Here is a 13,176-nt window from a genome sequence, read left to right on the forward strand (position 1 = left end):
CTCATCAAAAGTGTCTGATACTCTATTTTCAGTGCTAGAATGAAAAACTGTGTCCAATAATTTTTATAACATTTCCAAAAATAATCAACCAATAGGACACATGGTGACTGGCTAATTCCACAGTAATATAAAAGTAGCCAAAATGCAGTTCATTAAAAAAAAAAAAAAAAAAAAATACTTCCACTGCTTTTTACCATGAATGCCTTTGAGGAGAGACAGCTTTGCACACATCCAGGCTGTGTTTCTACTTCTGACAATTCATCTTGTCAACAGCTCAAATACACAGCATGCATTCAGAGGCTATGACAACAGACTTTTCACCACCATTTGAAATACGGCCACTCAGAAAACCTACACTAACACTTTTCTTAGATCCAGGTGAGGTTGTTGTATATCTTTAATCTTTTGGAACATTAGAAGATATGGCAACCTGTCATAAAATTGATTTTATTGACTTCCACCTGAGTGGCTAGAAATTACACCTTTGCACCAATCATCAGTTTGTTTGGAGGAGTAAGAGCAATGCTGAAGCACCCTAACTATACCGTTCAACCTGTAGGGCGTATTTAATATCCAAAATAGGACAAAACTTATCAAATCAGTGTTGAATGTGATGACCAAATGGTTAAGCTAATGAGTAAGTTTATTTGATGGCAGTTAAGTTACAAATTTTTATACATGTTTTTTAAGCTGTAGTGTTGGTTTAACCTCTTAAGACCCAAACTCTTCCACGGGATGTATTTTTAATTTCTCTTTGATATTTGGTCACATTGGGACCTGATGAATGTAAAAACAAAGAATTACCAGATTTTTCTTTTACCAGATTTTTTTTCTAAGAAAAATGAGAGCCACATATGAGGATATTCGTTTAAAATTTCAATCGAATGTCCTTGTAAGTGGATATCAGGCCCTTGTAGAGCAAAATTAAGTATTTTGGTCTAAATAACCCAAAATGTGATGTCCACATATGTGGAAGCCAGGTCCTAGGAGGTTAAAGCATTCGGCTGTAATTGTTATCCAGATATGTTATAGTATAATCTTTACAGCAATTATTGCCCTTTTATGGGAAAAAAACAAACTTTGGAGAGCTACAACATAAATCGTGTAAACATTTAAAAGCTGCTTCTGAAAGGTGGCAGAAAATGACATGCTGCGAAAATGAATTTACTCTCAAGAAAATAATTTTACCACCAATTTTTAACAATGCAGAAATATACTGCCTGGCTATATCAAACATTTATTGTCACTTCCATGGATCCTCCTACATCACTTCATCAACCCCTGAAGGAACCTGAGACACAGGGTCCAAACATTACTGTGAAACCTATGGTACAGCATGATGACTAAACCCCTGTTCCACAACTGAATAGTCTGCAGAGACAGAAAGGCCACAGATGATAGAGACTTTTGACTTTGACAGTCCCATTACTGGATCATTGTCAGAGTATGACAAAGCAAAGCAAATATACACAGAAGGGATGGAGGAGAGGGTTGGTGAGTGGAAGACTGGGTGGGAGCAGACAGAGAGAGTCATACAGGGGAAGTGGAGGGAAACAGAGGCTTTCCCTGTCACCATCTGTAGTCTTCTGGAGAGCATAAATCCTACTATCTGTGTCATGCATACTGTACTGCTGCTACCACTGCATCAGAGATCATCAGTGCTCTCACACACACACACACACACACATAGATCGGTACACAGACATACACATACACAGACGGACATGACACACTTAATGTCTTCCACCCCTCTTAGCCCCATCTGTCTACGTCTGTTCCTCTGCTCTTCCCTTTCATGCACACATTAGCACTGTTGTCACTGTGACAGACATGCTCATACACACCAGAGACTGAGCATATTAATGAATGCACGCTCATGTGCACATGTAAAACCACACACATTTACTTGGTCAGTCATTTCTTCATCTCATCTATTGTCTAATACCATCTCATCCCATCAGCTTCATAATCAGCACTTCACTTCTTTTCATCATCTTCTGTCTCTTCTGTTACTGCTGTTCTTTCTCATCGTGTCCATTTTCCACCTTAATAAAAACCTTCCCAAGTGACTAATTGGTAAACTTCTTCACTGTTTAATGCTGCTTCTGTATTCTACGGTGGTAAAAAAAAAAAAAAGAGAGAAAAAAAAAAAGCCAAAAATCTCTATCTTGCATTTTGGCTGATTTGTTGCTTCAGATCTTGTGTTATGTCTGCAATTTCCTTTTGTTCAGTATTTTCATTTAAGCTTTTTCTTCTTAATTTTCTTTATCCTGGGATTTTTAGTTCATATCCCATCTCCTTTTCAGTACCTCCTGCTCTTGTATTCTTTTTACTTTTCTTTTTAAATTTTTTACTCTCTTGCATTGCTGGTGTGCCCTCTGCCATTCTTGTCCTGTCTTTAAATCACGTCCTCCTTTTCTTTCTTTTTCTCTTATCTATTCTTTTCTTCTTCTACATTCCCCAAATCTCATCCATCCTCTTCTCTCTTCCTCTTCTCTACCTTTACAACAGCATATCAGGGAGATTTACATTCAGGACCATGGACAGCTCCTTCACACAGCGAACACAAGGAGTTGCAGTGCCACCTGTTGGTCATCATCAGTACTACGGCATACATATGATTGATATATATATGTATATATATATATATATATATATATATATATATATATATAGTACAGGACAGATAAGTTCCACATGCTCATACATATGTGAATAAGGCTGGACCCACAAGAGTCAACTTGGAGAGGGCAAGCGTTAACTCTGAACACAACACAGAGGAGATTCAGCTGGGAGATCTATGAGAGAGGTTAAGCTGGCAGGCCTTGAGGTAATGGCAACCATATATTACCCTGCAGTTTCATCCCACTACATGTCGGGGCTCATAGATGCAGTGCAACTGTGAGGCGGTTGAGCCAGAATGAGGATCTCAAGTCTCATTCCGTTCATGGCAGCCAAAGGGAGGAAACAATAGCATCTGCTGTCCTCAGAGACAAGGAATTTAATCACAAGCCCAGCCAAGGTAAGATTTGAATGTAAAGTAGCAGAGCGATGGTTTGTCTGTGCGTGAGAATGTCTCTATTAAAGGGAGTGGAGATGTTTATGTTGGCATTTAAACTTAATAGCAAATGTCAACAAGGGGGTTGGATGATGCTCATCCTCACTGTGTGTAGGTGTGGGGGAAGTTGAGGTGTTTGTGTTTGTCCATATGCTCACAGCTGTGACTGAGACAAAAAAGTTCAGGAAATGAAAACACTCACACACAGACACATTTGTCTCCACAAACACACATAGGGGCACTGATCCACTGTAGGGATTACCAGTGATCCATGACTGGGCTCACACTAGGCTGTACTGGTGTGTGTCTTTGTCTCAGTGTCCCATCCTCCTGGGATGTCAGTTTGTGTGCACACACGGTATATGTCAGGGTGAAGTTGTTTGTGTGTGCATTTTTGTGTCTGTAGAAGGTTTGAGAGAAGGCAGAATTGCAAGAAGAAAGGAAGAAGAAGAAATCAAAGCAGAACAGTGGCAAAAAGGAAGAAGGGGACAACACAGACAAGAGAATGTGTTATCTCACTCTCTATCTTTGTCTCGGTCCCTCTCTTACCCACCCACACATAGTAGTAAGTACAATGATCACAGAAAGGTGATCTCAAAGCTTAGCCAGTCAGAAGACGGTGAGTCAACAGAGAGCAATAGAAATGGAAAAAAACGGTGCTGTTTTTATTATGTTGCTCTTTGTTGTTTGCTTTCTCTTCTGTTTTTTTTCTCCATACAGGTGATCCAGGCGTTTTGTTTGTTTGTTTGTTTTTTCCTTTCTTCCCCCCCTTCTCACCGTCTCTTCTCCCCTTTGGTTTTCTTTCTCTCCCTCTCTTTCTTTCATTCTTTCTCCCTGTCCTATCCCCCAGTCACGTCTGTCCCGTTTGTATCAACCGAAAATAAAATAAATACATAATTATAATAAAGGTCAATCAAATGGACCAATATGGCAAGGCCATGATGATCCACTTGGTAAAATAAATCCGCTTGGCATCTTTCTTGGCCTTAAGACAACAATTCTGATGGCTAAAGATCCAAACGGGACACAAAAAAAAAAAAAAAAAAAAAATGGAAAAAAACACAAAGGTAAAAAGAGCTTTGGATAACTGTTTTCAGTTTACTGTGTTTATGGAAATTAACCGATTTTAATGAGAGTGTGTCGAAACGCATAAATGGGCACACAATTGAAGGAGCTAACTGCACATAATTCACAGAGCTGACAACCATTTTTATTTTCCACCATGTTAATGAACCCATGCTTTGTCCCTGAAGTTGTAGTATTGGTTTCTGATTGACTTCAGCAGCTACTATTAGTTCTAGCATGACCAAGTTTCCCATTAGAATGTGAACTATTTGCACCCCATAATAAGTAAGCTAAAGGTGCCATTATGAGTTTTTTTTTATTCTATTAAATTCCTTGATGTAAAGTCACCATCAGAGCATTTGAGCTAATGTATAACTGCAAACAGTTACAGTAAATACATGTGCCATCCTACACATAAGTATGCATATATAGACAAACATAAATTAATTCAGATTCCAGGGACCCACACATTTCATGACCCACAAACATGCCGTAAGCAGCTTAGAGGGTAGGAGATATACTTAGCTTACAGTCAGAAGAGAGGACAAAGGTTCACTTGTGTTAAGGCGTCACATGTTTGCTACATTATTTATTTTTGCGGGAGTGATAGTGCAAAAAGAAAAGAAGGTAAATGAAGGATAAAATGTTTTTGAAACTACTGTTTCAATCCTTTAAAACTCTTTTAGATAATAATAATACATACAGTCACTTTGTTACAATTCGCTTACTGCTAAATTCTTGCTAAAGTCTATATTTCTCCTTGGGTATAATGATTTCAGGAAAAACCTATTATATATATAATCTCTGTCAGAAATGTAACCCTTTTTTTTGGAGCTGTTATTTGTAAAAAGATCAAGAGTTAGCTATTAACTATTAGCTGCGTTGATTTTGAGGGAGGGCAGGAGGTTGAATTCTGCATTGTTTAAAGTAATTCAATTCAATTCAATTTCATTTATATAGCGCCAAATCACAACAAAAGTCGCCTCAAGGCGCTTTGTATTGTACAGTAGATCGCACAATAATAGATACAGAGAAAAACCCAACAATCATATGACCCCCTATGAGCAAGCACTTTGGCGACAGTGGGAAGGAAAAACTCCCTTTTAACAGGAAGAAACCTCTGGCAGAACCAGGCTCAGGGAGGGGCGGCCATCTGCTGCTACCGGTTGGGGTGAGAGAAGGAAAACAGGATAAAGATATGCTGTGGAAGAGAGACAGAGATTAATAACAGATATGATTCGATGCAGAGAGGCCTATTAACACATAGTGAGTGAGAAAGGTGACTGGAAAGGAAAAGCTCAATGCATCATGGGAATCCCCGGCAGCCTACGTCTATTGCAGCATAACTAAGGGAGGATTCAGGGTCACCTGGTCCAGCCCAAATTATATGCTTTAGCAAAAAGGAAAGTTTTAAGCCTAATCTTAAAAGTAGAGATAGTGTCTGTCTCCCGAATCCAAACTGGAAAGTAAAGTCCATTATTAAATTGTTAGACAAGGCTTGATGCAAAACTTAAATGCGTTTTTGCTCACTCGTAGTTCTGGGTAGAGGCACCCAGCAAATAGGCAGGAGAGATGAAATACTATCTGAAAATCCATTCAGCTACCTTGAAATACAACTTACACACACAGCTGTGCACAGTAAGGCAGGCACACTCCGAGGGCAGAGGAACTTGGTGTCGGTCTGTCACAGAGTGTTGACCACAGTGGGGTTCACATACACACACACACACACACGCGCACACACACACTTTATATACGCACAGCTTGACCACCCATGACTGCCCTCTGATTACCGCCAGCTTCCATAGCCACCCTCACTCCTTCTCTCCATACCTCCTGCACACCCCAGTGATTCTTCCTTCTTTCTCTACTTCCCCACATTCATTCACTCCCCCTTTCTTTCCATTCCTCCCACCATGCTCCTCCACCCTGCTTCCACCTTTTGTCACCGCTGCTTGCCCTCTCATTTCTTTCCTAACTTTCCTGTCTCACACATTAACATATAAAATGCCTCAACTGTTTTCTAGGCTAAAGTGTTTGGTGACTCAGTCAGTCAGATGCATAGTTGCTTACCTGCTCATTCACTCACTTGATTAGTCTGCTGCTCATTCACTCACTCATTTACCTGTTTACTTTCTCAGTCTAACTCATTTATTTACTCCTTTGCTCACTCACCTGAAAATCTGTAATGACAAAGATTCTGCAATGAAGAAGTGCAATTACAAGTTTTATCTAATTCACATGCAACAGTCATGTTTACAAGGCTGATAAAAAAAAAAAAAATTAAACACAAAGTTACAAAAATGGTAATAATAATCATAATAATGGCAATAAAAAGTAACTTATCATTTGTGTATTTCTGTGAAATTCTGTAAAAAGATTAAATTAATTTGTGGCATGAATGAACTACAGCCACACATTACTACAACATACCCATATTTTTTTAATTTACTGTCCAAAATGTGGCCTCACACTTTAGACCCTCAGCTACAAATCCTCCTAGCATGAATTGGAATATAAACTCTGTTTGTTTTGTTTCAGTTTTTTCACAAAGTATTCTTAAAGTCTACCTTGTCAAAGAGACATTGTAACAACCCTTCAGGTTCATGCTACCAGTTACTTATTCACAAGGCCAGCTTACTAACAGAAAAATTGTATGTTTTTGACATGGAAGACTGGTCTAACCCCAGGTATACATTTGTTGTGGTTCCATGATGTTGTGTATTTTGTGCAGTTTTGTTTTGTTACTGCAAGGCTTAAGATGTCACTAGGATAATTTTAGAAGTTGTGTTCTGACTTCTTTCCCTCATTATGTGTTCTGTTCACCTTAATATGGCTTCCTATAAGAATAAAAATATGTATTTTTAGCAATGAGAGTGGAGAGTCATTTCACTGTTGGGGGGACCCTGTGCAGCAGCTAGAACACAGCACAACTGCTCTATGACTTTGACAACTATCATTATTGTTTTAAGCTTAACAGTAAGTTATTAAGTTTATCGAAAGAAACTAATTTTTTAACATAAATGTCTTAGCTGTCTTATAGCTGGAGCTAATATGCTCAATTTTAAACTAATCCTGGACTCTTATTCAAGAGTAGTGCTGCAAATCACAACTAAAAATCATTATTTACTGACACTTGGTGCAGGGCTTGGTTTTCTTCAAGCCAGTGTTCTTCTGACCGGCTGTCGCTTGCAAACGGAACATTTGAAGAGCAGGTAAGAGGAGCTTTAGTGCTCAAAGTCAGAGTTGTGATGTGAGACGATCGCATTAGCAATCTCACTGATGTCATACAGAGTCATGGTTCTTCTAAAGCTTGGTGAATCAATATTTCGTTTCCAAATTCACTTTGGAGGTGTATTTTATTCATTCCTAAATTATTTTGTATGCAAACTTGTACGTTTGACTTTATATGAAAGAACTGCTTTTGTTAACTCTTTCGACCTCTTCTTTAATAAAGATAATTAAACATGCTGCAACTATGAGTCACTTGTGACTTTCTAATTGAATTATATTTTTACTTACTAAGCCCTCCCACTCTTCCAGCTCTACACACAGTTCTCGCAGAAGTTTACTTTCGCAAAGACCCCGTGCCAGACAGTCACAGCTGACCATTTTCCTGCAGTTATCTAACTGGGCAGCTACAGTCAGAGTCATGGTTTTGTGAGTGTATGACATGTGTGTATTTGAATGTTACCATCATCAGACATGCATCATGTTGTGTGTGTGGCCTGGTGTGTTCATCGATACATAAACAGAAACACAGTCACACTGAGATGTGAAATGTTTTGTCTCCATGGTGTTCTCCTCAGGGTGCGTGTGTGTGCGTGTTTGTGCTTATGCACACATCTATGACTGACTGTGTGTGTATGTGTGTTATTTATGCTATTTTATTTGCACTCTTCTGCTCTGTACATAATTGCCTAGAAGGGGTTCTGCCACAAAATTAAAATTCACTTTTAAAACCTCCCACTAATGCAATGTCACTCAGTTTGTGCACATGTAATATCAAAATAAGATGCCAAAGTGCACCAAAAGAAACAAAAGAGAAAGAAAAAAGAGGCATGAAAACCATGTACCCATACACTGGACTGTAAATCTTCACCTTTAAAGCATCCATTTAACCCAGAGTGTAATAAATCACAAAGTAGTTTTATTGCCACCATCTCCACTCTTCTTCTGCACATATCTGCCTGTCCATCACAGTGTAGCATAAACTCAGCAATATTCATACTGTTGTTCAACAATTTGAGCCCTCACATTTGTGCTCCCTAAATTCCTTGGGGAAAGAGAAAATAAAAACAAGGAGCAAAAACAAGAGAAGCAACAGACTAAGGGAGACAGGGAGTGAAGGAGAGGCAAGTTTGAGGCTGAGTCACTGACTGACAACCAAGCACTGAATGAATGATCAATAAATGAATCAGTTTGGGGGCAAAGTGTAAGCATGTGACTGACAGAGAAACTGACTGAGAAATAAACAAGCTATTCATACTGAATTCAGAGGAACTTTGGCATACTCCATATGAATAAATAAAGAGATATGTTTTGTGCATCAAAAAGTCAAGGTAAAGTTAGGTGTCTCACACTTAACGAAAGAAAACATACTATAGGTGCAAGGAAAGACTATTCAACCATCTATTCCTATTCTTAGTACATAACGTTCTCCATTACACTTTTCTCAGCATATGTTTCACTAAATAAGATTTTCCATTTGTAAATCATATTAATTATAATGTGTCTAGCTCTTTTGCTTTTTGATGCCCACTAAAAATTTACTTCTTAGGAAATATTGGTTACATTTGACCAATAATTCCCAAATTTCTCCTACACAGGTATACGTTGTTTTTGTGTTCTCGCCAAGGTAGATGACATTTGATAGAAAAACATACAAAAGCAGACTCGCCAGCAAAGCTAATTTTCTTATATTTGGACTGTGGAAGAAAACCCACTTGAGAGCAGATAACCAAGTAACCTTGACACCAGACTAACAAGCAGTGTTTCACTTCCCTCTTTGGTTTAAAGTTTCAGACCTCTTTCACCTCCCCTACAGTTTTCCAACTTATGTTGGAAACTGGTGGGCCTCACTTATAAAACTTTCTGACAATTTAATTCACACAGTTCACACAGCAATTTAGCTCAGTGGATTTGCTGGATTTTAACAAGTTTTACACAAGACAACAGTTTTTAACAAGCAACAAGACACAAACTGAACAGATTACACATAGAATGTTCTGCAAAAACAAAAGAATCCCATTGCAGATGCTGACTGTACGCATAACATTGTTTTGTTTTTGTTTTTTTATCTTCGGTGTTATATAATTTTATTCCATTCATTCTATTCCATATAGACCTGTGAGACAAACTCTTTATTGTACCCCTGACAAATTAAGCAGAGTTCTTCAACCAAAATCAAAGTGCTGGTGCTCTTAAAATGAAAGTGTTAAAAGGTGTTAAAACTTTTACTTAGAACATTCAGGCTAAAAGCACTCTACATGCCAGTAGCAACACTTGGAGGTTCAGTATGTTTTTGTTAGCTGTGTTTTTCTTTTGCTGTACCTGTTAATGCAGAACAAAACATGTATCATTCAGCTAAGAATGTCTAAGCTAGACACATTATGTAATTCCCTCAAAAGACACACCCAACCACAAACTGAAAAATCAACTAAAAAGTTTCCAGCGAACAGGCCTTCAAAGCAAACAGCATGTTTGGACCTTACAGACCTTACAGAAATCTGTGCTGCTGAATGAGTGGAAATTTGGGGTAAAAAGGGAAAATATTAGTAACACAACTTGTTTCACTGCATTAAAAGAAATGTGAAAAAAATATGTGTATTTATTGATATGATATAAAGCAGATCTAACGTGGTAACACTGTTTTATCTGTTAAGCAGCACCAAGTACTTCTGTTGTTCTGTTGCACTGCTAAATTTTGTGGCATTGCCTATATACAGTATCTCCTGATCAGCCTTACTCTGCACTGTTATCAGTGGGGACAGCTTCTTGCTTATGTGCTCGGCTTAGAAGTTATATATTGTTCTATTGTTATATCATCAATGCAGTAGTAAATGATTGTTCATCAACTCCTTGGTTGGAGACAGTTGAAAACCGGGAAGTAAAAACTTTTTTTTTTAGCTGACAACAGACCAGATCTCTTTCACAGAGCTGCGTGGGTGTGACATTTACACTACTAGGATGCTGGTGATGTCAACAAACAGCACACTAAAAGAATTTCGAATCCTGGTTCACACTCTGAAAGGTGAGAGAAAGCGACAGATAAAGGGAGTGCGGGTGGATGTGTATGAAAAGAATAAAAAACATGACAAGGTGTGAGGGACATTGCAAAAGAGTCTGGGACAGGCAGAAAAAATGTGGTGACAGCTGGAATGTCAAACTGACAGCCTGAGGTCTGCGTATGTCACCGTGTATGTTTTTTGTGTGAGTGCAACCGAGCATACATGCATGTCAGGGAAGGAAACTAAATCATATTCATACACAGTTACAAGAAGTATGATTCTCTCATAATTTAAAATCAGATTTTTTCCAACAGTTACGCTTTAAATGAACATCTGGTTTCAACCCTTTCTACAAGGAAAATAAGAAAAAAGACTCTTTTACATAAATTCCTGCATTCACTAAATGTCATCACAAATAATTAATAGAAGACCAAGAACACCTTCAAATTATTGAATCATTTTTTAGCTGTCTTAATTATTTTTTTCTACTGCAGATATGTTCCTACAGCAGACTATTAAGACTAATCAGCCTTCACACAATTTCACTGTGCTGTAAGATATAATAGTACTTGTGAAGTTATAAACTATTACACTGGTCAGGGAGCAAATCTCTGTTTTTAGTAAGTAGTCGAGATATTCAATATATATGTGTGTGTGTGTGTGTGTGTGTGTGTGTGTGTGTGTGTGTGTGTGTGTGCATGCAAAGGGATCAGTAAACTATAATTGTTTTACATGTTTCAGCAGAATTTCTTCTCTGAATAACTGAAGTGTGCCTCAACTCCCCTCATTATCTAGCTGCCACTTGTAGCTGTGTCTACTGATGTCAGCTGATTCCCTTTTAGGTATTAGTGCCAATATTTCATAAATATTTTTTACTGATGAACCAGGATGAAACAGAAATTTTTGTTACTTTCAGGGTCTTAGAAAGAGAAACTGACCAGCATTTGAAATTCTCTCATTTATACTGAGCACGCAGACAAGATATCTAACTTGCCAGTAAAAGCCTGTTAAATCTAAGGGTTGAGGAGGGCTGAAATAGATGTAGTACTACACACCAATAGCTTTTCCAGTGCAATGGAAAAAAGTGCCAACAAAGGATATGGTCAGTTGTTTCAGTGTAGTTACTAGGTCAACTAACACTAATGCTGTGCACTCACCAGGACTGGCATGCATCATGGGATTATTAGCGACCTTGTGATTCACATGTGCTGCTGAAGAATGCCAGACTATGCAAGAGACTGGTCTGGTTATAAAAGCTTTAACCTGTTGAATGTCCACAGCAGTGAGTGACATCTTTGCCCGCAGAGCCATTTATCTAGAACATTAGCAGGAAGGTCTGAAATCACATGTTGCGCATGTGCACTTACAAATGTGGGGTTATAGGCTTTTAGCTTACATTAGAGGAAGAAAAAATTCCCAAGAAAAGCAATGGGTTTGGCAGAGCTTGGTAAGGGTGCAAATAATAGGCCTGTAGAGAGAAATTCAAATTGATTCCTTTAAGAAACATCCATCTAAAACAAACTACACACACACTAACACAAGTTAATTTTCACAAGGAAATCTTCCCAACCAGGGTCTTCATAAAGCAATGAGTCCGACAAGGCCACGGTTAATAGTCATTTTAGAATAGCTAAGGGGCTTTGTTAGGCACAAGGCCAAGCCAAGGCCTCCTGAGAGATATTGCTTTTAAAATGGGGACTACATATACCTGGCAACATTTCATAAAATAATCATGCAGCAAAAGAAAGAATTCAATAGATGAAGGATAACAAATAATTGCTTCTTTCCTATGTCAAGAAATGTAGCTCTTGAGATTTACAAGAACGTTAGCTGCGAGCAAAACACACAAGCACCAACATAATCAGTGGGAGCAGGAGTTTCACCTTTGCTGTTTTTCACTTTAGTGCAAAAAACCCCTTTCAGCTCCATTTTGGTGACTGTTGTAAAATCAGCTGATCATTCTTAGCATGACCGGTGTCAGTGAGCCACTCAGTGCTCAGTGCTACTAATCTATCTGGTCATTGTAATTATAGCAGCTTTACAACAGCTGTAGAGGCAGCTCAGCCCACGGCCCAGAATTGTCTAGTTCATAGACCAACATTTTTTCCACAATCCTACCAGGAATTTTCTTGGCACAGATCATAAAGGTCCAAAAATTCATCATGCAATAAATATGGCCTCTCTAAAGGTCATGGTGTTATTTTTTTTTATTTAAGCTCTATTTTCATTTAAAACGTACTTGTGTTTAATGTGTATATGGTAGGAAATTGCTCTTTCAAAATTATGGCAGCATACCCAGGGCTCTACAAGCATTTCACTTAAGAAATAAAAGTGAAATCTAGAATGTGAATAGATTTTTTTGGCGCACCACTCCAAATAAGTCTTGCATTTTCGCACCCTTATTAGTGAAGCTCAGGGTATAAAAATTCAGACAGTGACTTTAAGCCACTGCTGATAATCCCTGTTGCTAGTTAGAATGACAAACAGCAGGTCATGTTAGATCTTACTAACGCACTTCTTACTGAACTTAATGACAGGATAAAAAAATGAAACTGTGCTGTTGTTAGGTTTGTGCACTCTCTGCAAGCTAGTGGAGAAACAGGCTGTGACACAACATGACTGCTGTAATCACTCAGCCCATCATAGTTTTATCAGCTAAAATGTATTGCTCTGTAAAAATCAGTACAAAGGGAGGAGATTCTTTTCTTCAAGCAAAAATAATCAGGTCAATCAGAAATTTAATACAAATATATTTAAGCTGCTTGCTTTTTTCAGTTTTGTGTTTTTTATTTTTTTCATCTATCCACTAAGCATTTCTTTAAG

This window comes from Perissodus microlepis, chromosome 6 (assembly GCF_051167445.1).
Source record: "Perissodus microlepis isolate ML-2025 ecotype Zambia chromosome 6, ASM5116744v1, whole genome shotgun sequence".
Taxonomy (NCBI): Eukaryota; Metazoa; Chordata; class Actinopteri; order Cichliformes; family Cichlidae; genus Perissodus; species Perissodus microlepis.